The 26,524-nt window shown below is 50.1% G+C and overlaps 1 long non-coding RNA gene across 1 annotated transcript; it reads left to right on the plus strand.

The window, feature by feature from the left end:
- Window positions 1–3,567: 3,567 nt before the first annotated feature.
- Window positions 3,568–23,781, plus strand: LOC309584646. Its single transcript, XR_014227252.1, has 4 exons — window positions 3,568–3,661; window positions 4,574–4,610; window positions 17,044–17,171; window positions 18,113–23,781. It is a non-coding gene; the product is annotated as an uncharacterized lncRNA (long non-coding RNA).
- The last annotated feature ends 2,743 nt before the right edge of the window (window positions 23,782–26,524 follow it).

Here is a 26,524-nt window from a genome sequence, read left to right on the forward strand (position 1 = left end):
GCGCTTGAACGGTAGGGTGAGGGAGCAGGGTTCCCGCGGCAACGTGTACCGGGGGCACCGGGGGCCCCAGCGCGGTCGTGACAGGCGCTGTCGGTACTGGTGGTTCGGGAGCGGCAGGAGACTGTGAAGACGCAGCAGCGACGGACGCGGATGGGCTATCAGCTACCACCGGCACCGTGTCGGTGGCGGCAAGGGGGACCTGGGGGGCTGGAAGAAGGGTCGCCGCTTGGCTTTGCGGGGGGCCGGCTATAATGGCAGCCATGGCCATAACCGGCGCGGCTGGGGGAGCGGTAGCACCCGTAGCTAGCAGGGGGGTGGCCGCTGCCCCCGCCGGGGTATCGCCGGGGGGCGGGGCCACGAATATGCCAGCAGTGGGGGGTGGGGTAACAATGACGGCAGCAACGGGGGGGCACGTGGGGGCAGGGGCAAGGGGCGGGGTCGCGGAGACGCTGGCGGACGGGGTGATAGAAGCGAGGGGCGGGGCCGCGAAGACGCTGGAACCGAGGGCGGGAGCCGGGACAGCGGGGACGAGCGGGATGGCGGGGGCGGGGATGGTGGGAGGGGCCGTAGGGTCCGGTGGGGTGGCTGGGGCCGGGGCAACGGGTGCCGGGACCGCGAGCGCGGGGGGCGGGGCGGCGCGAGTCAGCCGGACCGCGGGTACTGGAGCCGCGAGGACCGGCGGAGAGGCGGGGGCCGTGCCCCATTGCAGGCTCGCGGCGGCAAGGGGCGGGCTCGCAGCAGGAGCCGGGCTCGCAGCAGGAGCCGGGCTCGCAGCAGGAGCCGGGCTCGCAGCAGGAGCCGGGCTCGCAGCAGGAGCCGGGCTCGCAGCAGGAGCCGGGCTCGCCGGGGTGACTGCTGCGGGCGGCGCCTTCGCAGCAAACAGCTCCACCAGCGCTCTGCAAGCTGGGAGCAGCTGCGCGGCAGCCATATCCCGGTAGGAAATATTATTAAAGAGCTTAACCCCAACTGTGTCCCAGAAGTCTCTTGTAAAGACGGCTGAACGGTCAGCATTTGGGAAATTAATCAGAGTCCATTCTAAGAGGTTTTTTAGCTCCTGTTTAGGTAATTGTCTTGAACTAGAGCTTAGTAAATGCTTAAGTTGCTTATAGAGATCTCTGTCATGGGCAGAGTGCATTTGTCCCATTATCAGACCAGTATGATACTCACTTAGATGTCGTAGGAGCAGTGTCCTTGCTCAGGGGTCCGTCGTGGGGGGCTGGCCAGGCACTCCACTCGGCGCTCAGGACGCTGCTTTTGGGTCCTCTCTCAGAGCTCCGGTTTTAGGCGTCGCGTGGCAACGGCTTTCCGTGCTCAGGACCTCACGGGTGGGTCACACTAAGAGCTCCAGTGCGGGCGGTGCTGAGCACTACTCGCCTGTGCTCGGGACGCGCGGCAGGGTCCCTCCTTAGAGCTCCGGTCGGCACTGCTTAGCAGCGTGTCCGTGCTCGAGGGGTGCCACGGCAAACTTCCTCACAGAGCTCCAGGTAGCCGCTGCGCAGCAGTGGCCGCCTGTGCTCGAGGACTGCCAGGCAATTCCCTCCAAGAGCTCCAGGTAATCCCCGTGCTCGAGGGCTGCCTCGGCAGAATTATAGAGCTCCGGCTTTTACGATGCTCAGCAACGGTATGCCGTGCTCACGACACGTTCTAGGTGGCTATAACTGGTCTTTTAGTTACCGTCCATGGAGAAGTCTCCCACAGATGGAGAAAGCTGAACCGAGCCTTCAATCACGTTGTGCGCCAGGCTGAAGGTTCTTGGGGGGTTCGGCAATCACGATGGGCGCCAGACTGTAGGTTCTGGGGGGTTCGGCAATCACGATGGGCGCCAGACTGTAGGAGCAGGGGGGTCACTCGGGACGCTCGGTGCGGGTTCGGACGGTCGGGGACGGTTGGAGACGGAGACGAGAGATCTCTGTAGTCAGGCCTTGGAACATGCGGTTTATTGCGAAGGGCGTGGGTACAGAGGCACTGCTTAGAGCTGCAGCTGGCAGCTCTGAGCAGGCCCAAGAGAGCAAGAGAGTACGCGGGTAAGCAAAGAGAGAATAGTAAGAGTCTACAGTAAGAGTGTATAGTAAGAAGTGTAGTGAAAGAAGTGTCTGAAGTCCTGGTTACAATACAATAAATCATCTTCTGTACTGAATATTCTAATTGTCACTAACCAATCTAATACAAGATACAAATCCTATAGCATTTACATACAGCCTATAAGAGTTCTTATATTACCATAGAGTGTTACATCTTAACTTCTAAAAACTACTCTTTGGACCCCTTCTGCTGAGCTAGTAGGGTCTGCTCTGACCCTTGGACCTGCCTGCAAGCAGAGGGTATTGTTCAATCAAGAGGGGATTACATTCAGTCGGCCATACCATTGTTTTCCAGTTGTTCAGTAACTAAGACTTGGTATCTCAAAGGTGGCTTTCATTTCGATGTCGCTTATAGTTTTCATATTCCCAAAATCTTTTGTCAGGCAATCATATTTATAAGGCCTTCCTGTTTCGTCTTCCCCAACAGGATTTGCATTTCTTCTACCATATCTTATTGGAATTGCAATCACTTTCCCTGTTGCCATATTAAAATCTCCTTCCTTCAGGGCATTTCTTCTAATCTCTGCCCAGCTGGTAAAGCTAGGCATATCTTCTGAAGGATCACCTGGATTATTGTTTGAAAACATTGCTAACTCAGGAGGAATTATGGTTAATTCTCTATTTGCATTCTATATATTGCTTGCATTTTGTACATTTGTGCTTTGTAAAGATGCTTTTTCCTCTGGCTTCGAAGCTGCATTCACATTTTCTTCCCTTGTGCAGAGATTTGATTGTTCTGATATTTGTCTGTTATATGTATTTGAGGGTTGTGGGAGACAGAAGAGTAGAAACTCCTGCAATTAAAGGAGGCTTTGATTTACAACCATGGAAGAGACTAGGTCTGGCTTAATTGACAGAGGTTTATAGATCTTAAGTAAAAGGATTACAAGCCTGTGTTCCTATAGTTATAGGCAAAAATGTACACTGGGTGTTCTGGTGGAGGGTTTTAAATATAATAGTGTGATTTTATATAGTTTAAGTTAAGAATGTAGATGGTATAATAGAGACATCTGTGTGTACATGACATGAGAAGTTATTGGTCAAACCACAGCTGCATTGCAGTGAGAAGTGCCACAGGTGATAGGTCATAAATCCAAAACAAAGTATCGTTTTAAGTGTCTATTGGATTAGAAAGTTATAAATTACGATGTAACTCTAAATCTTGTGACTAGTCACCATTATTCGGAGGTATTGTAAAATCTCACGCCTCAACTGATGCGTCCTGTTATTTTAAAACAATAAATCCCTGTAATTGCATAGTCCCATCCCTGAAAGTTATTTCCTCCGACGAGTGAACACGCGTGAAAATTCGACACAGGGTGTAATAACAGAAACGGCCGCAGGCGGCGCTGTCGTTCGAGGATAAGCAGCTTTTTGATCACATGGTGGTGGTGGAAGTATGTAGGCATTGTTGACGGAAGTGACTCGGGCGCCATTTTGTTGTACTGCATGTTACACGGGGTGCCGCCATCTTGTACAGCAGGCAGGAGCAGCGCGCCGCCATTTTGTTAGAGCACAAAGTCTCGTGCGTAGTCACGAATGTGCAATAGGAAGTCTCGGAACAAGTCCAAAGGAAACAGGTTAGTCTGAGCCATGCTGGAATTCAGCCAGGCTGTTGCGGGGCTTGCTACTGTGGTGGGGGACCCCGCAGGACCCTGCACAAAAGCTGGGGGCTGAAGGGGACCCCGCGCCACACTTATAGGTACTAAGGAGCTACAATTTACTTTTTCCGGGTCTGTGTTTGAATCTGCCATTCCGAAATCGCGCCCCGCTTTTGTTTCGCTCATCTGGGGTGGCTACCGCTGTTCTGCCACCTCCCGCTGCCCTGAGTTGGTTTGCTCCGCTGTTTGCGGACCGGGCAGGGACGGGACCGCACTCCCCTCTCTCCCGGAATCCCCCCCCCCCCGCCTGAGCTCCTGGGGTCTGCGGAGTTTATTTCTTCTCGGGGAGAAGCGGTGAGACCACCTCTCTGTGCTCCCTTAGAGATTGGCTGTTTCGGGTTTACCGCGGGTGCCGCGCTGGCACACATCTTGGCTGCCTCAGAATTTATTATAGATTCCTGCTGTTTCATTTGAATCTGAGCTCCTGCCGCCTGAATAACCTGAGAAACAGGTGGGGCTCCCTCCCCCTTTTCCGCGGGGACCGATCCGGTCGTGCCGTTGTGAGAGGCTGCCGGCATTTCACTGTTTTGTGCTGTCTCGTTTTTATTTGCCATAACTTCATAAACAATCCTGCATGTGGGTAAGAGTTTCGCAGCCGGACCATTTCCCTTAGAGGCCTTATTATATAATCTGAGATGTATAGAGTCCCAGAGGAACGGTGTAAAAAGCAAATTTGGATCAGAATTTGGAAATTCCTGGTTAATCCAGATTACAAGGTCTTTAAATTGTTCTTTTGGAACTGCAATAGGGTGTTCCTTTACCATTGATTCTCTCTTATTAGATGTCTCTCTCTGCGATTTTGACATAACGCTTCCCATTTTTAAAATCTAGGATTCTATCTGAAGAGCGGAAAGAACTCCACTACTAAGTAAGTAGTAAAGTAGATATGTTTTATTCCAGCGCTGGGATGCACGGGGGATCGCTCCTCCAAAATCATGCGTGCCGACAGCTGCATTCAGCTCGGTATTTATCGGGTTACAAGTTCCATATTCATTAAGTTTCGCAACACGCCTATACATATTCATCACCTAGCCCCGCCCAGCCTCGCTTCGTATTATAATGAACCTAAAAGTCATTTGCATCCGCGTTGCGCTTGCGCAGTGTTGTTTGGTGTTTTTGGTAGGGGTCTTCTGAGGGTCTTTTTGATGAAGTCAGGAAGTCTTCCTCGTCCTGAACTTTTCACCTTTCTCCCCTGCGCATGGTCTTTTGTACCCCTGGCCTTTGAGACTGGTTTGAGCTAGTTCGCAGGATATCTGTCTGAGACTCTCCCTGGTTTTATCAGAGGTCTCTTTTCTTCCTGCCCTGGTATGCTGACCAAGCTGGATGTATTGTTCCTGACAAACTAATTCTCCTGCTTCCCATCCCCCTGATTCACTAGCATTGACCCTGAAGAACAAAAATCATACCTGAAGCTTTTCCTCAGGCCCCCTCTGTTCCGTGGCTGGCCAGCAGCTGCAGTTCTGGTTTTCTTTCACCAGTCCAAGGGTCCTGAGCACCTGTTTCTTCTTTCCCAGGGGAATATATTTCTTCTTTTTCCTTTTCCACCTCGAAGCTGCTTTCTCTTCTTTTCTCTTGTTTTCTTCAGGGAGGTTCAAACTCTGAGTCCTCACACACGGGCACCAGATATTAATTTTTCTTCTTACATCTCGAGTTCTTTTTACTCAGCATTTGGATTACAACGCAGGAGACACCAGAATTCTTGTTCAGACTTAGTTGTTTATTATATCTTATCAGTAATACAGCTGCACAGAGAGTGCCTCTGTTGGAAGAGTGGAAAATGGCCGTGAGTTTTACTTTTCCAAGCTTTTTAAAGTCTAAACTAACCAATTATAAGATATGTTTTTACTTACAACCCAATTATTAACTTTTCAAGTTCTGCAGTGCGGAACTTTTAACCCAATGACAGAACATCCAGATTTGTGAAGAAGGAGAAGGAAGATGACAAAAATCCACACCCAAAATCCTCCATGTTGTAACCTATTATTACCTATATGTTCTAAACCTGATTTTCTACATTTCTACATATTTCACCCAGTGACATAACTTTTAATTACAGAGCAACAACCTCAGTGTTATCACACAATTCAGGAAACTTTTCCCAGGGTTTTGGATCGAATACAGTGTGCGGAGGATCACTGCCTCTCAGCACTGAAAGGCTGAAACTCTCAGAATCCAGGGTTCCAACAGCAGTCCATGGCTGGTTTTAGCTGCCTGCAGCTCTGAGACAGTTCTCCCCGCAGCGACGCAGGGTCCATGCCGTGGCGTTGGGAAAGGGGGGGGCAGGGGCCCCAGCCCAGCGGGGCCTGGAGGCTTGGAGGCCCCCCCCGCCTTCCGGCAGGCAAGCTGGAATGAAAGGCAATTCCCGCCTTTCCGCGCGGTTTAAATATGTAAATTTTGAGAAGCATCATTAGTCTAAAAGACTGTCCATCGACTCAGGTTCAACCCACTACAAATGGGGATTTTGCCAAATTTGTCCTGTATAAAAAGTGCAGTAACTAGCAGGCTAACTTCCTCACCTGTGCAGCTGGAGGCACAGAGACACACACACACTCAAGCTGGATAGCTCACGCATTACCAGAGACAAAAGAATCAGGAGGGGTCCTCGTATAGCGTTCCACAGATGAAGGTTTATTGCTGTGCCATGAAGGTGACCAGGGACAAAAGACGAGGGAACAATGCAGTGTCCAGGGTTTTATACGGGGCTGGGGTAGAGCACCAGGGACCAATGATCTGATGGCACGGGGGCAGTACAAAGGCGGGACTAGGGAATGGGGGCCAGCGGGGAGAAGGGAAAGGCAGAGTGGGCAATGAGCCAACTAGACAGACCCAATCTGCATAGGACCACAAAGCCTGATGGGAGAGGCTTTTCCTTTTTCACTCTAAGTTAGGGGGTGCTGTTAAACTTCGGAGTCGACCCAACCAACACGCCTCTGCTGCTTCGGAGTTCTTTGACCCCTCTGATGCCTTTTCCTGGTCTTAAAATCAAGAGTCAAACATGGTTAGAAGGGAAAAAGGGATTTTACCTTGGTATATATTTTAAGGATCCTTAGGTGCACTATGTCCAGGTTGAATGCCCCTTAATGCACACTGCAATGCATGCCCCACAAAAGATCTGGTTGTGCTGGTTTGGAAAAATTTGGAGGAAAATATCCTCTGATAGAAAGCAGATTACAACCACCAGATTCAGGAAAAAAGAATTTTTCCTCAAAGGAAAGTGAAAGAGATAAAAACTGTTTATTTAACAAACACACAGGAAAAGGATAATAATGCTAAATAATAAAACCTCTCGCTGTGGAGAGAAAACCTGGGAAAATTTCAGAGTCCTTCCATAGGTAGCCTCTCCCCTCCTCCTCAGAGCTGGGATGGGGTGGGCCCACCTTCGGGGCCTTGATGAAAAAAATCCTTCCGATGTGTTCTGATGGTGAAACAGTCCAGAAAAAAGAAGGGAAAAATCGAACTCCCAGGAGAACAAAGTTCAACTCTCCGGAGGGGAAGAAAACCAAAAAAGCTGGCTGAAAAAACCAAGCAGGGTGCTTCTCCACTCTCGCTCTGCCACAGAACGCAGAGAGGAGTCTGTGCATCTTTGTGTCCTTGAACAAACTGCTTTGAAAAGTTTTGCTCAATTTTTTTTCTTCCCCCTCTCAGGCTCAGTTTAAAGGCACAGAAAGGCACAAAAATAATTTCTGGGCATAGAGCGGCGATAGGGGATACACATCATAAAGTCACCCCAAGACACTGGTATAACATTATAGGTCTTACTAATTAGCATATCTATCAAAAATTCCCCAATGAGAGGCTCGAGTGAGCCCCCCTCCCCAAGGAACCGTCCCCTGGCTGGTTCTATCTTAGTTTACAGAATGTGTTCTGGAGAGGACCTTGGGGTCTGGGGCACACTGATCCCTAGCTACGAAGCTTCTAAAATGTTTAGTCTCTCAGCTTGACAAACAAGTCCAAGAATGTAGGCAAAAAGCACTAAGAATACAGAAGTTGCAAAAAAGGTATAAAAGGGGTTTAAAAGAAAAGGCAAAAAATCATCATGGCATCATTTCTCCCCCTTTTAGAGACTAACAAAACTCTACCTTGTCTAGTCTCTACTCTACATTACCTGCAGAACCAGTTTATACAACCGGCTGCTCCACAGGCAATTTCACAGATAATAACTACAATTACAGATATTATGAATATTTCCTTTACCCAGGCCCAGTTTGGTAACCATGAGGTGAGGGTATCAAAAATATGATCAAATTTAAGGTGTTATTTCTAGAAGCTATGTTGCAGCAGGGATTTCTGCAACATGTATAGACAGTGAGGCCCGTGGAAAGAAATAGGGACCGATTCCTTATAGATGTTTCGGAGATCTTTATTCTCCAGCCACATGGCCGGGGGACTGCCGAAGAACTCAGCAATCACGGGACCACCAGGGTCATTCCCGGGCCGGGGAACACAAAACAACCAATGGGGAACTGGATTAGGGTACATGTGACCAGGGAGCAGGGAGACCCCGTAGGTCATACCTCTACCCCAGGGTCCCCTCTCAGGACCCCATGGCAGGGGGGAGGAACCCCAACATCTCACCCTTTTGTTTTAACTAAAAGAGATTTAAAACTTAACATTGGAATTTCAAAAGAAAACAAGCTACCCTCTTGAATCTCTAAATGTCCAAACAGATTTTTTTTTTTCCTGGAACATCTTAGGGCTGTCAGAAGGGAGACAGGACTCTCTGAGCATGCTTTCTGGGGAGACTGAGGCAGGAGAGCGTTTCCTTCATCTGTACCTGTTGGGACTCCAAACAATGACAGTTAATTTCTTCCCTCCTCCTTTTCATCCCCCCCTTGGCATCAGAGAGGAATTGTGGGGAAAGGGAATTGTATAGGGAAGCCATGGAGTGAAAAACAGATTAGGAATAAATTGGGGATGGGGTAAACTTAGGAAAGGGTTCATGTTGGGTATAGAGTAAAAGGGGAAAGTAGGCTGCGAGTAGGGAGGTTGCTGGTATGGATATTGTTTACAATTTTGTGCATAATGGCTGCCTTTGACTGGAATATCCCCAGGCCCTGTCACGTGGGCCGCCTGAGGGCCTTTTCTTCCTTGTACAATGTCAAATTGTACAACTTCTCCATCTCCTACACACTGGAGGAATTTTCAGGGTTATTCTTCTTAATGACAGTTCTATGGATGAATGCATCTTCCCCTGTGTCATCTCATGTTATAAAGCCATAGTTGTTTTTGACATTGTACCATTTCACAATTCCTGTGATTTTCATTGCTAGAACTTCTCCTATTACGTGCTTGTGTCTGTGTCGTGGCTGCTGGTCCTGCGCGGCCGCTGCTTTGCTGACTCCAACGTCTCGGTCGGGCCCCTGCATTGCTGCTGCTCCATGCCCTCTGAGCGGCGCTGCTTTGGCGCGTGTCTGGGCTCTGCGTGCCCTCGCGTTGCCATTGCCGCCAGCCCCACGCCCTGCGAGCAGTTCCGCTCCGCCAACTCCACGCTGCTTTGTGAGCGGCCCCGTTTCAGCTCGGTGCTGCACTGCGCGGTTTCTTGTGTTGCTATGGAAACTGCTGCTTCTCGCTCTACAAAGCTCTCCAAGCCGCATGCTCGGAGCAGATTTCCACGCTGGACCCCCATCTCCACAAACAGCCGGGGAAGGGGCAAGAGCAGTCCCACGTGCTGGTTCCTGGTTCCTGGCTGCTCGCAGGGGTCTCCTCTCTGCTGCACGTGACCCACGGCGCCTGCGGCGTCGCTCCTCCACTCGCAGTCGCGCAGCAGGGGACCCCGAGGCAGGGATGGGGTCTGCGATAAGGCACGGGCTCCCGAGGGGTCTGGGAGCATCCAGCGCAGGCACCTCTGCCGGCACGGGCAGGGGAGACCCTTTGGTTGCAGTCACGCGCCCCTGGGATGGCCGCCGCGCAGTCTCAGCCATGTGATGATGGTCATCTTCTGCCATAGAGGTAATGGGACCATGCATATGCTTCTCAAGAGCTTCATTAATTACAGGAAATGCACAGAGAGGTTCTATCACTAGTACATGTTTTGATTGAGCCATTATCTCATCCAAGATCTCGGACTAAAAATTGCAGAGACCAGTTTCAGGAGGACTAATGTCAAAAAGTAAGTCTCGAGAAACATAAGAGAAATTTTTGAAAAGCCAGTCAAAAAAATGTTCTAGATATCCCGGAGCAAGTTCCATGTTTTGCTGTGCCAGGATTTCTTTAACTTCCAGATACATTTCCTTCTGTGGCTTAGACAGCCCCATTTCCCACGATTCCTCCATAGTCCAGAGAGAACAGCCAAACAAAAGCAAGAAGAGAGATCTAGAGAGTTTCTTTACTCATGAATTTTTGGGGATCGTCAAAATCTTGATTGTTTCACGGTCGCTGTCTCTAGGGAATTATTATGTTGCCTGCATTCTCTACCAAAGCTACTTCATGGAGAATTTGAGTTCCCTTCCAAATTTCATCCAAATCTTTCTTAATTCTTCCACTTTGGTCCACATAAGAACCTTGGACACATTTTGGACCACAGTCTTATGCAAATCATGGGGTGAACCCTGAACCATGGTTACCAGTTGGGCAAACAGCAAAGATGTAAAAAACAGTTTAAACTGCATCCTTCTGATTTGTATCAGTCTCTGTCTTCTTGGTGGTTTTGGGAGCACAAGCTTTCTTCACCCTGGAGGAGTGAATCCACAGTCCCTTGCCAGTAACCTTGACCGCAGTAAAAGTGGTCAGCAAAATTTGGAATGGTCCCCTCCACTTGGCTTGCAAGGGGTCTCTGTCCCACCACTTGATATAGACCCAGTCTCCAGGCTGGAACGGATGAGCAGGTGTGTCCAATCTTATTGGTTTGGATAACACGACAAATCTCTGGAGCTTCTGCAAAGTGGAACTCGAAGCCATTAAATACTTCTGCAAATCATTTTTACTTCTCGTATGAATTTCTCCCAGGATATATGGAACCTGGTATGGCCTGCCATATATTTCATAGGGACTGATGTTGTCCCTTTGCCTTGGCTGGATGTGGACTCTCAGCAAGGCTATAGGCAGGGCTTGAACCCATGTCATAGATGTCTCTTGACAAATCTTGCAAATCTGGGTTTTGAGGGTCCCATTCATGCGTTCAACTTTACCACTTGCCTGGGGCCTGTATGGTGTGTGCAGGTCCCAGGTAAGTCCCAGAATCCTGCTAACTTCCCCAACCACTGTTGCAACAAAATGTGGCCCCCTATCTGATGACATTCCCGAAGAAACCCTAAATCTTGGTATTATATGATTAAGCAAAGCTTTTACAACTTCTTTTGCTGTGTTGGTGCGACAGGGGAAAGCCTCAGGCCATCCACTGAAGGTGTCAACCAGTACCAGTATATACCTGCATCCCTCTTGGCGTGGCATCTCAGCAAAATCTATTTGCCAATAATCTCCCGGGAGATCTCCTGTTTTTGTCACTCCTAACACAACTCTCTTGCTTGTGTCAGGGTTGTTTTTACAGCAGGTTTCACACTTGCTTGTTACAGATTGTACAATATCAGTCATCCCTCTCCCTATCACTACTTTCCTCAAATGTTTTAAAAGATTTTCTGTTCCCCAGTGTGTACTTTCATGCTCTCGTTGGGCTATTTCACAGAGGATCAGGGGTGGAACTACAACTTGTCCTACCAGGGTAACAGCCCACACACCTTCTTTGATCTCAGCCTTAAGGAACTTAATTAATTTGTGATCCCTCTGGTTGTATTTTGGGGTAAATGATGACAAATCTATCTCTTTCTGTGGTACCACTGCAAAAATGCCTTTTTCTGCATCTCCCCTTGCTGTTTCGTCAGTGTCTTGGGGTGACCTTATGATGTGTATCCCATATTGCTGCTTATGCCCAGAAATTAATTTTTGTGCTTTTCTGTGCCTCTAAACTGAGCCTGAGAGGGGGAAGGAAAAACTGAGCAAAACTTTTTCAAAGCAGTTTGCGGCTTGTTCAAGGTCAAGTAGAGATAGTGACTTTTCCCCCCCCAGCTGCGGCAGGGGAGCAAGGAAGCACCCAGCTTGCTGCTTTCCAGTCAGCTTTTGGCCAGTTGTTTTTCAGTTTGTTGTTCTCCGGAGAGAGACTGAGAGTTGGATTTTGCTTTTCCTTCTCTGGAATTCTGGATTTTCTGCCTTTTCTACTGGACTGCTTTCAACCTCAGAGCACATCGGGAGGACTTTCCATCGGGCACAGAGGGCCTGGCCCTGGCCCACGCCCCAGCTCTGAGGAGACCAAAGGGAGGACTCTAACACTTTCCCAGGTTTTTCCTCCGCAGCGAAACATTTTATTATTTAGCCTTATTTTCCTTTTCCCGTGTGTTTGGTAAATAAATAGTTTTATCTCCTTCACTTTCCTTCGAGGAAAATTTATTTTTTCCCGAACCTGGGGGGGGGGAAGGGGTTTGTACCTTCTCTCAGAGGTATATTTCTAAATTTGGCCAAACCGGAACAGTCAGCAAAAAGATTTCCCAGTTCAGGGGCTGTTTTCCCTTTTTGATGACCCTTGCAATGCATGATAGCCATTTCTGTAGGCTTCCAAATACTCTGTAAGAGTGGAAGAATCTGTTTAGCATGCTTAACCTCATTACCTTGAGCAGTCAGCGGGCCATGTTCCTTCCAAATAGCTCTGTGGGCATGAACGACACTGAAGGCATATTTGGAATCAGTCCATATGTTCACCTTCTTCCCCTCGCACAGTTCTAGAGCTCTTGTTAGTGCAATGAGTTCAGCTTTCTGTAATGATACATCTGGAGGCAAGGCTTTTGCCTCAATGATTTTATCTGAGGTGGTTAAGGCGTAACTGGTCATCCTCTTACCATTTCTCATGAAGCTGCTCCCATCAGTATACAATTCCCAGTCTGGATCCTTCAAAGGAACATCTTTCAGGTCTGGTCTGCTGGAATAAGTTTCCTCTATTGTCTGCAAACAATCATGCTCAGGCACACCGTCAGGTAACGTGGATGATAAAAACATCGCAGGGTTTACCACAGAAGTTGTTTTTAGAGTAACATCATCCTGTTCTAATAACACAGATTGGTATTTGAGCATTCTGCTAGGGGATAGCCAGTGTCCCCCCTTTTGCTCCAGTACATTTATCACTGCATGGGGTACATACACGACAATGTGTTGCCCAAGGGTGAATTTATGGGCCTCCTGTATTAGAAGGACCATTGCTGCCAAAGCTTTCAAGCATCCTGGCCAACCCTGGGCTACATTGTCTAGTTGTTTTGAAAAATAGGCCACAGCTCTTTGCTGGTGTCCCAGCTGCTGTGCCAGTACCCCCAGAGCAACATTCAGTCGCTCATGTGTAAAGAATTCAAAAGGTTTAGTCAAGTCCAGCAGCCCCAGAGCTGGTGCTGACATCAAGGAATGTTTCAGCTGTTTAAATGCAGCCCTGTCATTCTCTGTCCACATGACTGTCCCCTTCTCGGCTGCTTTAAGGACCTCATTCAAAGGTCTTACCCATAGCCCGTAGTTTGATATCCATCGGCGACGCCAACCTACCATTCCCAGGAAGGCCTGCACCTCCCTTATGGTATGGGGCTCTGGAAGTCGACAGATGGCTTCCTTCTGCTCTCTGCTGAGTTGTCGATGTCCACAGAAAATTTCCAGGCCCAGGTATACTACTGTTTCCCTGGCAACCTGTGCCTTCTCTTTTGAGACCCGATACCCACTTTGGCCTAAAAAGTTCAACAGACTTACAGTGAGCTCGATGCAGTCATCTCTTGCCTTGGCTGCTATCAAGATGTCATCAACATATTGGAGAATGGCTCCTCCTGGTTCTTGTTTCCTCCAGTCCTCAAGCTCCTTTGCCAGCTGGTTTCCGAATACGGTCAGGCTGTTTTTGAATCCTTGTGGTAAAACTGTCCAGGTGAGCTGGGTCTTTCTCCCTGTTTCAGGATTCTCTCACTCAAAAGCAAAGAGTTCTTGGCTATTCTTATGCACAGGAATGCAGAAAAAGACATCCTTGAGATCTAAACCAGTGAACCAACCTAATTCATTTGTTAGTGCTGTCAAGAGTGTGTAGGGATTTGCTACCACTGGGTGTATGTCCTCTGTTATCTTGTTAATCTCCCTCAAATCCCGTACCAACCTGTAGCTTTTATCATCAGCTTTCTTTACTGGCAAGATTGGTGTGTTGTTACCTGGATTCACATTCTATTAACTACCCAAATTTGAGAAACTTTTCAATCACAGGTACTAATCCCTTGCGAGCTTCTAATTTCAGAGGATACTGTCTTTGTCTTACTGGTGTAGCCCCTGCTTTGAGTGTGATACTCACAGGTTCAGCTCTTTTGGATCTCCCAGGAGAATCATTGGCCCACACTATTTGAATGACAGCCTCTTCAACTTCTTTGGGAATTTTTCCATGGCATTCCTGTACAAGTATAGCAGCTGCTTCGATAATTTTAGATTCGGGGATTATAACTTTCACTCCTCCCTCTTTGGAAAACTTAATTTCTGCTTCCAATTTTTCCAATAAATCTCTGCCCAATAATGGCATTGGGGAATTTGGCATATACAGGAACTGGTGAGTGACCCAGTGTTTTCCCAATTTAAATTTTAAAGGTTGGAAAAAAGGCCTTGTTTCATTTACCCCTGTAGCTCCGACCACATCCACAGTGTCTTGACTCAGTTTACCTTTTAAAGTATTTAACACAGAATATGTTGCCCCTGTATCAACCAGAAATTTAACATCATCATTCCCCAGCTTAGCTACAACCGAAGGCTCTGCTGGGGTAGTTGCCTTCGGTCCCCGTCAGTCTGTATTTACAGTTAGTTCCGGAACTGGGGGCTTCTTTTCTGCTCGTGATGGACACTCATTTTTCCAGTGCCCCCTCTTCTTGCAAATTGCGCACTGCTTCTCAGCTAGGGGGAAAGGGGGACCCCTTTCTGATGTTGTCTTGGGGTGACTTTATGATGTCTATCCCATATCGCTGCTCTATGCCCAGAAATTAATTCTTGTGCCTTTCTATCCCTTTAAACTGAGCCTGAGAGGGGGAAGGAAAAACCCTAAACAAAAATTTTTCAAAGCAGTTTGCAGCTTGTTCACGGTCACACAGAGATAGCAACTTTTTTCAACTTTTTTTTTTTTTTTCCCAGCCAGCTTTCAGCCAGTTTTTATTCAGTTTCTTCTTCTTCTTCTCTGGAGAGAGACTGAGAGTTTAACTTCTTTTCCTTCCCTGGAATTTTGGATTTTTCCCTTTTTCCGTGGATCACTTCAATATCAGAACACATTGGGAGGACTTTCCACCGAGCACAGAGGGCCTGGCCCTGGGCCAAGCCTCAGCTCCGAGGAGACCAAAGGGAGGACTCTAACACTTTCCTGGGTTTTTTCTTCACAGCAAAAGAATTTATTATTTAGCATTATTATCCTTTTCCAGTGTGTTTGTTAAATAAATACTTTTTATCTCTTTCACTTTTCCTTCGAGGAAAATATTTTTTTTCCTGAACCTAGTGGGGGGAGGGGTGGTTGTGCCTTCTCTCAGAGGATATATCTCTAAATTTGACCAAACCGGAACAGATGTGTCAGATGACTTTCCCTTATCATATTTCTTCTTGTGGTGGGGTTTATGATGTTTATCTTTGTCTGCTGAATCTCTGTTCTGGTATACCTTCCAGGCTACATTCAAGAATTTAATTAGGTCCAGTGGCCCATCTATCTTTTGCAGCTTTTTCTTTATGTCATTAGCAGATTGGCCTATAAACAGGTAGGCCAAGTGGAACTGCTGCTCCAGTGAGTCAGGGTCTAAGGAAGTGTATTTTCGTGTAGCCTCCTTGAGCCTATTTAGAAACTCTGTGGGGGTCTCAGTTGGATTCTGTTTGATCTCATATAACCTAGCCCAATTCACTGCTTTAGGAACAGCACATTTTAACCCAACAACCACCCATTTCTGGTATCGCTTCAGCTTTTCCATCTGTTCTGGGACATTGGGATCCCAGCCAGGTTTTGCTAGGGGATAGATATCATTAACTGACCCTTGGAGACTCCCAGTTGCAATTTGAGTTTCTATAGCAGATATAGCAGCTTTGTTGACCATTTCTTTCTCTGTGTTATCCAATAACTCATCTAGTATAACATTTAGATCATCCCAATCTGGGTTTTGGGATTTTATGTCCATTTTTACACGCATAGCTACTTTCTCTGGGTTGTCCCTGTACTTCCCAATTGAGTTTTTCCACTGCTGTAATTCTCCAAGGGAAAACAGTGTCTTTATATAAATCACTCCCTGATTTCCCACAGCCTGTCTCAGAGGTGCTTCTAATGCAGTTTCTTCCTCCCTCCCTGTATCTGTTTTGGACCTTGTGTGTTTAGCGACGGGACTGACTGCTTTCATGGCTTCTGGGGCTATCCTCCCCCTTTTTCTACCACCCACCCTTTGGGAACCATCTGTATCAGAATCATCCCATATTACCGCAGGCCTGGTTCCTACGGTATATCACCGTGTCCCGCAGCCATAGGGAGGAGGAGGAGGAGAAGATCCAGCAGGCAGGAATTGTGCAGCAAGATTGATTGATTTAATTATTTTACAAACTCTTTTATAGACTTTTTTCTTCATAGTCTAATTGGACAAAGGACCAGCCACCCCTTGGGGGTGATTGGCCAAAATCCTAAAACATCCATTATCAAAATATTTTCTACTATACCATAAACAAGACTTTCCAAGGTTGCAGGTGGCTTGGTTGTTTACATACTCTGCTACCTCTTCTGTGAGAGAGAAAAGTCTCTCACGGACTTAGAAAAATAACAAGAAGATCCTCACTAACAGCATTTTTGTACCTACAATCCCATTTGCTTTTAATTGAAACTAATTCATTGGTATTAGAAATTGTTCCAGGCGAATGTTGATCAGGGACTGTCTTGCTTTGTACAGTGGTGGAGGGGTAGGGAGGCAGGGGCTGTGTGGAAGAATGGCTGCAAGAAAGAGGGCATGAAACCCTGAGAGCTGCCGCAAGCTCAGCAGCACCCTGAGAGCTGCTGCAAGCTCAGCAGCAAGCCACAAGAATGAGCAAGGTCAGCATGACTGTGAGCCTGCCTGCTAGACAATAACAGGATCTTGCGGTCAGTGAAACAAGGATGTGAGTTACAGCCCTAACCACAGCTGGGCAGAGCTAAGAAAATGTAACCTTTAAGAATTATCCAATCAACTAAAGACAAGTATGACTAGTTAATAAAGCCAGATATAAATGTAACCGCAGAATCACTAATAAACGAAGCTTGCTCACCAATCATATTGGTTGTCTGCATCTTCCCTCGTCCTCCGCAAATGGTGACCCCGACATGATACAAGGATGGCACATCAAGAGGACGAGCGAGAAAGCACCAGTAAGCAGCGACCGGGGGGCAAATGGAGTCGCAGCACTGGCGCTTCCTGTTCCCGTGCCTGGACCGACCCGATAACGGAGTGTCTGCCGCTTGGTGAGTTGCCTGCAGGGGAAAGGCTGCAACGGGCACCCGTACTAACAGGCTGAAAGATGGAAAGACAGGTAGCTCTTGATTTATTCACTTGCTTTTTAGAAAAGCGTGGAGTTCAGGACCTCGATTTAAAAAAGGACCTGCCAGGGTTACTCGCGTACGGAAACACGCAGGGGCTTTTCAAGGACCCTAATACTGTGTTTGATGTGGCAGAGTGGAGGCGGTATGGAGACCAGCTGTGGGAGCAGGTGATAGATGACAACAAAGCCGCAAAAAAGCTTATGAAGCTGTGGCGAGCGGTCATTAATGGTCTAAAGCAGCATCATATTGAGCAAAACCTAGCCGCGGTAGCCAATTCCTACTTGAACGACAGGGGAACAGCCCCACGTTCGAGCACAGGAGAGCCAGAAATAAAACCAGGGCAGTTAGTCCTAGGGAGTGATAATGTCCCCATACCCCCAGCCACTCGATCAATCTCAGTCGCTGCTCGAGCTAGCAATGCAGCAGCAGAGAGCACGTCATCAACCCAAACAGCAGAGCCCTCTGCCCTGCTGGCAGAAGGAGCATATTCAAAAACAGATCCCCTGAGACAACCACACCCCAATGAGCCGCAAAAACACACAGTAAAGGGGGTAGACTGGGACCATATAAAGAGGGAAGCATTACAAGCCGGCGACAGCACCATTTTAAAGGAGCTTGAGGATGACTGGGCATTCCCTGTGGTATGTGGCCAAGATAATCAGGGAAATGTCACCGCCACATACAGCCCTCTGGATTGGAAATTACTATCCCAGCTCCACAGCACTGTCGCTGAGTCTGGCATCCACGGAGACCCAGCAAAACAGATGCTAAATTATATTTGGGGAACTGGCATTTTACTGCAAGAAGATATTAAGACCATTATGAAAATGATTCTAACCCAATCCCAATTAATGCTATTGCAGTCTCATTGGAATGATCTATGCAACGCTGCGGCCCATCTGCCCAGACCCCCCGGCGATCCTCTAGCCGGATTCACAGCAGACCAGTACACAGGAATAAGGATGTATGCCTCCATAGAAGAACAAGCTCGGCTAGGACCAGAATTACTGCGAGAAGCCATGTGACTAGCTAGAGCTGCCCTAAGTCGGGTCAGGACTGCCCTGCCAACCCCCTCGTACATGGGAATAAAGCAAGGTAGAGATGAGACCTTTGCATCATTCATTGATCAAGTTAGAGACGCCATTAACAGGTCTGAGGTGCAAGAATGGATGAAAGGCGCCTTGTTAAGGCAATGTGCCATGGAAAACGCAAACTCCAGCACCCGGGCGATTTTAGTAACTCTGCCGGGGACGCCACAGTAGAAGAAATGCTAGAAAGAATGAGCAGGGTCCCCGTAGGAGAGCGTGCCACGCTCATAGAGGCAGTAAGAGAGGTAGGGCGCAGTATCAAAGAAAACCAGGGGCAAGTACTGGCCGCCCTAGCCCCCCTGCAGGCCAAGCCAGTGGCAGCACCGAGGGGCCCCACACGTCCTCGATGCTTCCGCTGCGGACAGCAGGGACACATTCACCGAGAGTGCACCGCCTCGGGAGTTTGGTGTCAGAGATGCCAGATGGACAACCACAGCACCTCAGCATGCCGACGCAGACAGGGAAACGGGAGGCCGAGCGCTCGGAGCCGCGGCGCGATGACACCAACAGCGGCTCCCGCAATAGCATCAGCACCCCACCCCAACCACTCCAGCCAGCCGGTCGCCTCCGTCCCAGCACCTCAGGAAGTCTTGGCTTGGACTTGGCAACCACAGTAGACGTTGTCCTTGCAAACAAAGAAGTCATATGTGCACCCACGGGGGTGTGTGGCCCTCTAAAGCACAATGGACAAACCCATGGAGCACTACTAATAGGCCGCTCCTCAGCAGCCCTGAAGGGCCTCGTTATTCCCGGACTCATTGACGCCGACTACACAGGGGAAATTAAAATCATGGTTCAAGAGCAGTTGCCCCCATTGATTATACCTGCCGGCAGCAAAATAGCTCAACTAGTTCCCCTGCCGCACCTCATCCAAGATGCGAATAGCCGCACCCTAGAGCCCAGAGGCAACCGAGGGTTCGGATCAACAGGAGGCCTGGCGGTCTTGACAGTACCTATGAACTCTCTACCAGTAGTCCGCATTACGCTCAGCCATGGCCCAGAAAGAATTCACCTGTGAGCCCTCCTAGACTCTGGAGCTGACATCACCATCATCTCCCATCAAGAATGGCCACCACATTGGCCCCTTCAAAACGCAGCCGGAGCAGTAGAAGGGGTAGGGGGAGCATCAGCAGTACAATGGAGTGCCCTCGTCCAAATAGCGCTTGATGGCCGCCAGCTAACCCTTGCAGTCACCGTTATGCCATTGCCAAAGGGCGTGTCCGCCTTGATCGGACGTGATGTACTCAGCCAAATCGGAGCAGTACTCACTACAGAAACGGCTTTTCAATAGCGGCCATTGCATGGACTTTCCCCATTCCACTCACGTGGCTCAGTGACGATTCCATATGGATTGAGCAGTGGCCGCTAAAAGAGAAAAGTCTTGTCCAAGCACACTCCCTGGTGCAAGAGCAGCTAAGCCAAGGTCATGTCTGGCTGTCTACCAGTCCCTGGAATACGCCCATATTCATAATCAAGAAGAAATCTGGCAAGTACCGACTACTACATGACCTGAGGGCCATGAACGCCCAGATGCAAGCAATGGGAGCACTACAGCCAGGGCTGCCCAACCCAGCAATGCTACCCGAGGGTTGGCCCCTGCTGATCATAGACCTAAAGGACTGCTTTTTCACCATCTGCCTGCACCCCGCAGACATGCCGAGATTTGCCTTTACCTTACCATCAATTAATAAACAAAGCCCCGCACAACGCTTTGAGTGGGTTGTGCTGCCGCAAGGCACGCGTAACTCTCCCACCCTGTGCCAGCTCTTTGTAGACGCTGCTTTGCAACCCCTTCAGCAAAGGTGGACACAAACAATCATTTATCATTACATGGATGATATCCTGCTAGCTCAGCCAGAGCCCTTCACCCCAGTGCAAGAGCAAAAACTGATCAAGCAACTGAAGCATCACGGCCTAGTAGTCGCGCCAGAGAAAATTCAGCACACTACTGCTTGGAAATACCTTGGCGGGGAAATCACAGAATCGCACATTCAACCTCAAAAACTTGCACTGCAGACAAAAGTGTGCACGCTCCATGATGTGCAACGCCTGCTCAGAGATCTGCAGTGGCTGCGACCAGTTGTTGGTCTGTCCAACGACGACCTTAACTGCCTGCGCCCCCTACTCAAAGGTGTTGACCCAGCAGCTCCAGTGCACCTGATGCCTCAACAAGAAGCACAAATTTAACAAATAAGTGACCTAGTCACACAGCGAGCAGTAGCACGTCGAGACCTCACAGCACCTATAGACCTTACAATCCTTACGGGTCCCAAGCAGCTCACCGCCACTCTCACACAAGAAAAGAAAATGGGGGAGCCACAAGTCCTAGAATGGCTCTTTTCGACCTTGCAGCCAAAGACAACACTGCAAGAGCAAATTGAAAATCTGGCCGAGCTAATCCAAAAAGGGCAAGACCGAGTACTTCAAGTAACGGGCCAAGAACCCAACACCATTTATGTCCCCATAAAGAAAGACGTACTAGATTGGTATCTACAGCATTCCAATGCCCTCCGTGCCAGCCTGCTCACAGAAGGGACTCCAGTTGATACCCGGCCAGTTAAAGTGCCTATGCTACAGTGGATGCAGTTACACACTTGGATGCCTAAGCCAAAGCTCTGGCTACAACCCTTGCGAGACGCCACAACAGTGTTTACCGACGCAGGAAGAAGATCGATGAGAGCCGCTGCTGTGTGGCACGACGGCAAACAGTGGTGCCAACATGTTCTGCCAGCAGACCCAGACGATTCCTTGCAGACACTGGAACTGGCCGCTGTCGTTTGGACACTCAGCAATTGGCTGAAAGACCGCGTCAACATCATTACAGACTCCCTGTACGTTGCGGGCATGGCACAGCGAATCGAAACTGCTCGCATTAAAGAAGTGTCCGATAAAAGGTTGTTTAACCTACTGTGCCAGCTAAGACAAGCAGTACAGCAGTGAGAAGAAGCCTACGCAGTACTCCACATCCGCAGTCACAAGTGGAACGAAGGCCTGGGAGAAGGCAATGCCCTCGCAGATTGACTAGTGACCGCCATCGCTGTGCCCCTCGATCAATTTCAGCTCGCACGACAAGCCCATGAGACATTCCACCAGAATGCCAAAGGTTTGCATCGGCAGTTCCGCATTACAATGGAAGACGCGAGGGGTATTGTACGAGCCTGCCCTACATGCGGTCATCATGGACTAGGCCTAGGAATCGGAGTCAACCCCCGCGGAACAGATCCCAATAGCCTCTGGCAGATGGATGTAACCCATGTCCCTGCTTTTGGTAAACTACAGTATGTGCACGTCGCCATAGACACCTTTAGCCATTTCATATGGGCTACGGCACAGTCAGGTCCGTTGTGGGTACCGAGCTGTTGGACCCGACCTGCTCTAGCAGAGAGTCGCCATGAGATCAGGCAAAGACATCTGCTTCGGCTCCACCTAGCAACTAGAGGCCCGCTGCGACAACTCGAAGAATTATTAGGTCGGCCTCTCCGCTGGACCACGCAACGAGAGCTGTCAGAACTCATAGACTCAATTAGAACACAAGGGTGGCACGGCATTCAATGTAATACCTGCCTGCACTGCGGGCAGGTAGGGTGCCGCGCCTGGATAAAAATCTGTTGTGGGGGTTGTCATCGCAAGGTGTGGATTTTCCAAGAGCGATTACGCTCCCGGTGGTGCCACGACTGCTATTCCAGGTGGACGCAGAGGTCCTGGGCCAGAGACTTGGCCGATTGGACAGGATACCCCACTGGAGTAGCGGTCAGCCTCATTGAGGACTTAGACACAAGAGCGCGGTGGGTCCTGGCGTGGAACCTCAGGCAGGCAGTAATCCGTTTGACTGCCCAAACAACTACACACATACTGGGGCACTGGTGTAAGGTGGGGCTCAAAATTCCCCAGCTGTGGGAGGTTGAAGATGGGGATTGGGACCGCCTTTGCTGTCGCTTTGCTGTGGTCCCTAGGGTGGACCGCCAGGGCGATCGTACACCGCATAGACCACCGAGAGAACATGTGGGTCACCTGGGCTAACCAGACAGGCCAAGAGTCCTTCTGCTTATCACTAGCCACGCCTTCCGATCCCTTCCGTACCTGCCTTATCGGGGTCCCATTGACAAAGGCCAGTAGCCTCAAAAGCTACACCTCTAAATATCAAGAGCCAGAAGCCACGCTCTCGGCCTTTTGTGTTGTGACGAGCGGTAGCACAACGCTCGACATCTGTGAGACCCTTCAAATTAAGCAGAACCCTTTAGCCGCCCAAGCGCAAAAGATCACCCTAGGCCTTAATACATATACGCTCGAACTGCAAGAGCTAGATCTCTTAGGTTCCCAGCCTGGTCCCTATTGCCTTATGTTTGGATACTATGGCTATAACAGCAATTTAAAGCCCCAACAGCCGATCAGTGATAGCACATGGCTGAGCCCCACCACCTCATGGTACTCCAACAGCACAGCCTACTGCAATGGCTCAGTGTGGCCAGTTAATGACCCTCCACAAGAACCTAGGGCGTTACCCTCGGGAACCTTCCTTATTTGCGGAAATAGAGCATGGCCAGGAGTGCCTTCTAAGCCGATGGGAGGGCCGTGTTATTTTGGGAAGCTAACAATGTTTGCCCCTAGCATCCAGCAAATCCTAAACATCACGCACAAACGATCACGACGGAGCATTCGTCAGTTAGGCCCTGATTGCAGAGACAATGTGGAATTATGGGAACCCCCCGCTGTCTTTTTTGCCTCACTCCTAGCACCAGGGGTCGCCTCAGCACACGCCCTCACCCAGCTCAAAAAGCTCGTGTTGGGCAGGCAAGCAGGCGAATGCCACCTCAGACGTGCTGGGTGAGCTCACTGCAGATGTAGATAGCCTTCGCCATGCACTACTGCAGGACCGAGCAGCCATTGACTTTTTATTACTAGCGCAGGGCCATGGCTGCCAAGAATTTGAAGGAATGTGCTGCTTTAATCTATCCGATCACAGCACTTCCATCCATAAGCAACTGCAATGGCTGTGAGAGCATACTCAGAAGCTTACTGTAGAAAGCAATCCATTTGATCAATGGCTTGCTAGCCTTTTTGGTAATCTTTCCCCTTGGATGCGAACCATTTTAACAGAAGCTCTTCGCTGGCTCAGTATAATTTTTGCCATGCTGCTTATTATCCGAATAGCTTATTCTTGCATTATGCACCAGGTAACAAAGATCACAAACAACGTCCTGCTTGTGCAAAAAGAAAAAGGGGGAATTGTGGAAGAATGGCTGCAAGAACGAGGACATGAAACCCTGAGAGCTGCTGCAAGCTCAGCAGCAAGCCACAAGAATGAGCAAGGTCAGCATGACCGTGAGCCTGCCTGCTAGACAATAACAGGATCTTGCGGTCAGCAAAACAAGGATGTGAGTTACAGCCCTAACCACAGCTGGGCAGAGCTAAGAAAATGTAACCTTTAAGAATTATCCAATCAACTAAAGACAAGTATGACTAGTTAATAAAGCCAGATATAAATGTAACCGCAGAATCACTAATAAACGAAGCTTGCTCACCAATCATATTGATTGTCTGCATCTTCCCTCGTCCTCCGCAGGGCTGCAAGCAGCTTCTTCCATCCCTAGCTCCGCAAGAGCCACCTGGTTCGGGGCCATCCCGCCTGCCCCCAGCTTTAACACTGGCCGCGCCGCAGGGTGGGGAGAGCGAGCGGCTCCGCCTGTCCCTAGTTTGGAAGCTTGCACTTCTCCGTACTGGGGAACGGAGCTGGAACCGCCCGTGTTAATTTCTGCCTTCATTTCCATGTTCGGGGAGCTCGGGGAGAGGTGGCCAGCCTGCCCCTTCCCCTCCCCCACGCCCGCCTCTGGAAAAGTCAGAGGGTGCTGGCCAGCCCTCCCCCTCTCCGCCTCTGGGGCCGTCAGGGGACAGTGGCAAGCCCGCCTCTGGAAAGGTCAGGGGGCAGCAGCCAGCCCGCCTCCGCTCCACCCCTGAGCCGGCCCTCCGCCCCTGACGAGACTGGAGGGGGGGAGACCCCACGCCGCTCCTCTGGCTTGGAGCTGGCCTCTCACTCCCTCCCCTGCCCCTGCTTGGACGGCGGCGGAGGCTGCGGCAGTGACGCCGCTCCTCCACCCCATGCCCCCACCTGTGGGATATGCCCAGCCACTGCCCTGGAGGGATGTCTGCTGAGATAAGAGATTTCGCAATCGCCCAGCAGGACTCCCTGGAAAGGAAAGGACTTTTGAGTCATGGTGAGGAAAAGTAGACCCACAATCCTTTGGGAGACCCTATGCAGATCTTTCTGTAACCCATTGGTCTATCCCAGACCCTCTGTAACCCATTGGTCCCCTTGCTGATCCCCTGTATCCCTATAAAAGAAGACCAGTTCGCCTCTGTGGAAGAGAGCTCGTCACTGGCCTTCCCTTCGCCGGAGGGAACCACCAATAAAGCTACCTTCGTGCGGAACCAGCCATACGGGTCTTCTCGTCTCTCTCTCCGGTCTGGTTTGGCCTTAGAGGCAGCCCTGCAGAGCTGAGCTGAAATCACGAGCTGATAATCACTAAAGAGCTGATAGCTTCTGCAAGGGCTCCTCTGCCAGCAGCTGAGAGGAAGATACCAGACTTCGGGCAGGCGATTCCTTTCGGGACCATCTCCCCGGACCGGTCATATCTTCCTGGGTCGCAGCCACGGACCCCATCACCAGCTGTAATAACTGGCGCCCGAACAGCCTTGGATCCTGGACAACCCGGACCTGGCCTGAGCTGCGTCTTGATCACCAAGACAGAACCAGCCGTTCATGTGCTGCTCCTCTGAAGATAGACCTACGTTTTAGCCGGCCTTTCGGACGGGGACAGTTCGAGTCCCTCATCTCCCACCGAAGACAAAAGTCCCTGAGGATCGAACTGCCAGACCATCCCCCCAGCAGACCTTTCCAGGAGCCAGCCCCACCAGAAATGGGATTTGTAAGTTTAAACTTGGGGCTGTGCTCTCGTCTTGCGCGCATTTTAAGTTTTTTTTTGGTTTTTTCTCTTTTTCTGCTGAGGGAGGAACTAAGATGGGACAAAGGCAAACTAAACCCAGCCTTTCCCAATCTGAGAGAGACCTATACCCCTTTCTTCTGACTCTTCTCTTAAAATCTGACTTTAAATTCCGTAAAGGTGTTCTTTCTAAGAAAAATCTCAAATCTTTCAGTAATTGGCTATCTCTAAATTTCCCTGAAGCTACCATCGATTCTGTTCTTTCTGATTCGTTCTGGGACAGTGTGGGGAACAAACTGTATTCCTCTCAAGCCTCGGGAAACCTGTCAGTTTCCAAATTCATTCCTTTATTTCATTTACTGGTTACAATGTGTCATGCGAAAACCCCCCTCAGCCAAACCCCTTCTCTGCCCTTCCCCCCTCCCACCCCCCCTCTCCGCCTCTGGCACTGGCCAGCCAGAGCGCGGACCCAGCCAGCTGCCCCGGCCCTGGCCCGGCTGGGGCGCCGGCCCCCCCACTTCCCTTCCCCGATCCCCTGTTCCCGGCGGTCCCCCCGTGTCCGGCCCCCCCCGCTCGCCCCCTCGGTTCCGCTGTCACCCCCCAGGCAGCGCACGCGGTACCCACCCCAGACTCATCCCCCCTCCCCGGCGTGGATGACTCTGAACCCCCCCCAGCCCCGTCTCCCTGTGCCCCTGGTATCCCGCAACCCTCCCCGCACGACACCACCCTTCCCCCTCTCGCACCGGCCCGCGGTGCCTCCGACCCCCCCCACCCCACCGCGTCCCAGTTTCCTGCCGCGTCTGCCCCTCTCGCCGCTGGCGGAACGCAGCTATCCGCGGCACCGCCTCAGGCTATCGCCCATAGAATGGAATCTCCCTCCCCCCTTCCCCCACCGCACATAGCCCTGGCACCCTGGCAGGCGCTGGCACACCCGCTCTCCCCCCTCCCAGCTGCATCTTGCGCAATCCCTGCTGATGTTCCCCCTCTCCCTGCACCCCCCCCTCCCCCTACTACGGGTTCTTGCGCAATCCCCATTCCCCCCGCTGCTGTCCTAGAGCCTACTGCCCCCCCCCATCCTCCTATCTCCTACCCCGACTCCACATGGAATTGCGAAACCGGCACTACCTGTAATCCGCCCCCCCAAACGACCTCCTGCTGTACAACCTCTCCACCCACTTGCTGCCATAACAAGACCCCTTCCTACCCCTCAAAGCACCCCCGACCCCCCGCCATTTCCACCCTGGGTAAA

This window comes from Coloeus monedula (assembly GCF_965178545.1).
Source record: "Coloeus monedula genome assembly, chromosome: W".
NCBI lineage: Eukaryota > Metazoa > Chordata > Aves > Passeriformes > Corvidae > Coloeus > Coloeus monedula.